Consider the following 4,467-nt stretch of genomic DNA (forward strand, 5'->3'; position numbering starts at 1 on the left):
CACATTCAGCAGATTTGCCTAAATGTATTCAAACAGTCAATAGACTGAACCAAATTTCCACCCTAATTTTTTTCCTTTTTTTGATCATCCATTTCACTGAGATTAGTCTCAGCCTCAGAGGACAAGCCCATGGACCGTTGTCTGATACATATGGGACACAAAAGTGGAAACACTTCAGGAGTGTCGAAGACGTCATCGGATTCATTGAATTCTACAGGATGTTTTATACGAAACGTGTGTGTCGTGATCTTTAACATTGCACATGGAAACAAAGATGCCGTGGTGCCAAAACCCCTCACGAAAGAAAAAATGCCTTAGTGTTTACAACTGTGACAACGAGGGCTTACCAGATCAACTAAACTCTGGAGTTTCAAGAGTATGTGAAATATTTTAAGTTCACGGCATAGAATCTCTAAAATATTTAACGCTTAACGTTAAACGTTAACGTTTAATGTTTAACACACCAGTCTGTTATTGTGGCGACATTTCCACGCCCTGAAATGCAACGCTGAATAAACTGTGATTGGTTGTTTGACATGTTATCAAATGGCCTCAAGAGTGGGCCTTGGCCAATGAAAGCTGCCATGGATTACAGACCTTCATCTGTCAATCAATCAATCAATCACCTTTATTTATATAGTGCTTTAAACAAAATACATTGCGTCAAAGCACTGAACAACATTCATTTGGAAAACAGTGTCTCAATAATGCAAAATGATAGTTAAAGGCAGTTTCAGTTATGTCATCTCTGTTCAGTTTAAATAGTGTCTGTGCATTTATTTGCAATCAAGTCAATGATATCGCTGTAGATGAAGTGACCCCAACTAAGCAAGCCAGAGGCGACAGCGGCAAGGAACCGAAACTCCATCGGTGACAGAATGGAGAAAAAAACCTTGGGAGAAACCAGGCTCAGTTGGGGGGCCAGTTCTCCTCTGACCAGACGAAACCAGTAGTTCAATTCCAGGCTGCAGCAAAGTCAGATTGTGCAGAAGAATCATCTGTTTCCTGTGGTCTTGTCCTGGTGGTCCTCTGAGACAAGGTCTTTACAGGGGATCTGTATCTGGGGCTCTAGTTGTCCTGGTGTCCGCTGTCTTTCTGGGCAGTAGAGGTCCTTTCTAGGTGCTGATCCACCATCTGGTCTGGAGACGTACTGGATCCGGGTGACTGCAGTGACCCTCTGATCTGGATACAGACTGGATCTCGTGGCCACGGTGACCTCGGAACAAGAGAGAAACAGACAAATATTAGCGTAGATGCCATTCTTCTAATGATGTAGCAAGTACATAGGGGGTTATTTGAAGTGTTTCCGGTTCCGGTTTACCTAATTAATGCAGCCTAAAAATCCTTTAACGGATTTGGATATTAAAAGCATATTAGTATGTTATGTGTATGCCAGGTTAAAGAGATGGGTCTTTAATCTAGATTTAAACTGCAAGAGTGTGTCTGCCTCCCGAACAATGTTAGGTAGGTTATTCCAGAGTTTAGGCGCCAAATAGGAAAATGATCTGCCGCTCGCAGTTGATTTTGATACTCTAGGTATTATCAAATTGCCTGAGTTTTGAGAACGTAGCGGACGTAGAGGAGTATAATGTAAAAGGAGCTCATTCAAATACTGAGGTGCTAAACCATTCAGGGCTTTATAAGTAATAAGCAATATTTTAAAATCTATACGATGTTTGATAGGGAGCCAGTGCAGTGTGGACAGGACCGGGCTAATATGGTCATACTTCCTGGTTCTAGTAAGAACTCTTGCTGCTGCAGTTTGGACTAGCTGTAGTTTGTTTACTAAGCGTGCAGAACAACCACCCAATAAAGCATTACAATAGTCTAACCTTGAAGTCATAAATGCATGGATTAACATTTCTGCATTTGACATTGAGAGCATAGGCCGTAATTTAGATATATTTTTGAGATGGAAAAATGCAGTTTTACAAATGCTAGAAACGTGGCTTTCTAAGGAAAGATTGCGATCAAGTAGCACACCTAGGTTCCTAACTGATGACGAAGAATTGACAGAGCAACCATCAAGTCTTAGACAGTGTTCTAGGTTATTACAAGCAGAGTTTTTAGGCCCTATAATTAACACCTCTGTTTTTTCTGAATTTAGCAGTAAGAAATTACTCGTCATCCAATTTTTTATATCGACTATGCATTCCATTAGTTTTTCAAATTGGTGTGTTTCACCGGGCTGCGAGGAAATATAGAGCCGAGTATCATCAGCATAACAGTGAAAGCTAACACCATGTTTCCTGATGAGATCTCCCAAGGGTAACATATAAAGCGTGAAGAGTAGCGGCCATAGTACTGAGCCTTGAGGTACTCCATACTGCACTTGTGATCGATATGATACATCTTCATTCACTGCTACAAACTGAGGTGGTCATATAAGTACGATTTAAACCATGCTAATGCACTTCCACTGATGTCAGTCTGAAGGTCTGGCTACGAGAGACTACACTCAGATGTACATCACGGTTCCGAAGAAAAGATGCCAGTACTTGTGTTTCATTGTGACTTTAACCTTCGACTTATTTATTTAAAACACTTTTTCTTCTAATCATGCATTTGAAATAACTATTAGTTTTTCATATTAGTGGACCTGTAAACTCACGCATGCTAATATCTGTGTCACTGGGTTGGCACAGGAAACCTTATTTTCCACATAATGTACATTATTGTTGCTCCTCTATGCCCGGACTTTGTGGGACGCATAGATTTTTACAAAGCTCATTGTTCTGAAAAGCAAGGTGTGCACTGATTTGCCAGCTATATAGTGCGTTGTGGCTAAATTCATCATGCATGTGACAGAAATTAACAGACATTTGTTGCATAAAGTTTGGACATAATTACTAATTATAATGACTTGTACTGTCTTTTTATGCGTTGCGTATCACACTGTGTAAACATAAAACCATGTATGCATTTGTGATCAGAGAAACAACAAACAAGCACTACTATTCACTGCTCAAACCTCACGTTTGAATCATCAGTGGCAAATTCTTTAAACATAATAACGTATTGACGGGCTATGAGTCAGAAGCACCAGACTGTACTTGCTAAGTTGGAATTGCCCCACATTTTAGAAACAGACACTGGTATTGTAGGCTACACTCACAGGAAACAGTCCTCATCCTCCATAAAATGTGCTGAAGACATCTAAATATTTGGGTTGAACTGTTGTAGACCAGTGTTGTAAATACAGATCATACTTATTGTAAAAACTTAACCACTGATTTCTGTCTTCTTTTAGAAGACCAAACAAAGTAGTTTTGTTTTCACAACGAAACACACAGCATCTCCACAACATGGTGGCGGCGGCAACAGCAAGAATAAAAGTTGCGCCTCCTTTTTTTGCATGAAAATTTGGGCGGCATTATGCAAATCTTCCCACATCGTGATGTAGACACGTTGGGGCGTTTAAGTTAGGCGTGGTTGATTAAACTTTTATAAAGAACATCTCTTGGGATTTGAGACTTTAGTTTTTGCTACTTTACAGATCTTTTTTATGCACCAAGAGCTTGTAACACTCCTAAGAGAAACAAAAAATTTAAATTGCTTCATATAACCCCTTTAAGTATTCTAGACCTTGACGGAGACTTGTTTATTCGCAAGTTCATTAGGATGTGGTGCTCAATATTGATCGCGATGGCTTGATTACGAGGCATGGCACTCAGCTCAGGAAACCACCTGCTCACTTCATTAAAATGTATTTATTCAGTTTTGTGTTCACTTCTGTGTAGGGGAGTCTAAAATGCCATGGGAGAGAGACAGATGGCTGGTGGTCTCTTTTGACATGGTATGTCTCGTCTGTCTTGGAGCTACAACAATCTGCAACAAGCTACAAGAAGTGGATGGTCACATCAGAATTAAGATATCAGAATATATCAGTGTTTTATTTGAAATTTGAAACGGATTAGGTTGGGTTTTCTGTGACCAAATTGTTATTCTTTATTGCACAGGATTTGTATTGTCATCCCAATGCCGTAGGAATCATGCCACATAGACCTGGAAGCTTGGAGCTTCCTTCAGGGCTTGTGATCTACATGCAGGTACTCTGTCCAGTACAACACGCATTTGATATTTTTATGCAGAGGTTGTACAGACACCATCCATTTGGTTCAACTGCATTTTTTTTTTTTTTTTGATTTTTAAAGGGAATGATCCTGTAAATACCATGAAAGATTCATTAATTTAAGTGTGAAAAAGTGATTCAGAAAAAATCAAGAGCATTAATATTATATATATATATATATATATAAATACGTACAATCATTTTTCTCTAGGAATGAATGAGCTAGATTTCTCATTTGCATATTTAGTTGCCATGACAACTGCATGTAGAGAGAACAAGCATTGGGTTCGAGAGTGTGTCCACATGTTTGAGGAGTGGAGACACTGACCATATGAGCACACTTTCATCTTGTCCTTTGGGTCCTAAATGTAAAAAAAAAAAAATCAACAAAGCAA

Source organism: Carassius auratus, chromosome 21, assembly GCF_003368295.1.
Source record: "Carassius auratus strain Wakin chromosome 21, ASM336829v1, whole genome shotgun sequence".
Taxonomy (NCBI): Eukaryota; Metazoa; Chordata; class Actinopteri; order Cypriniformes; family Cyprinidae; genus Carassius; species Carassius auratus.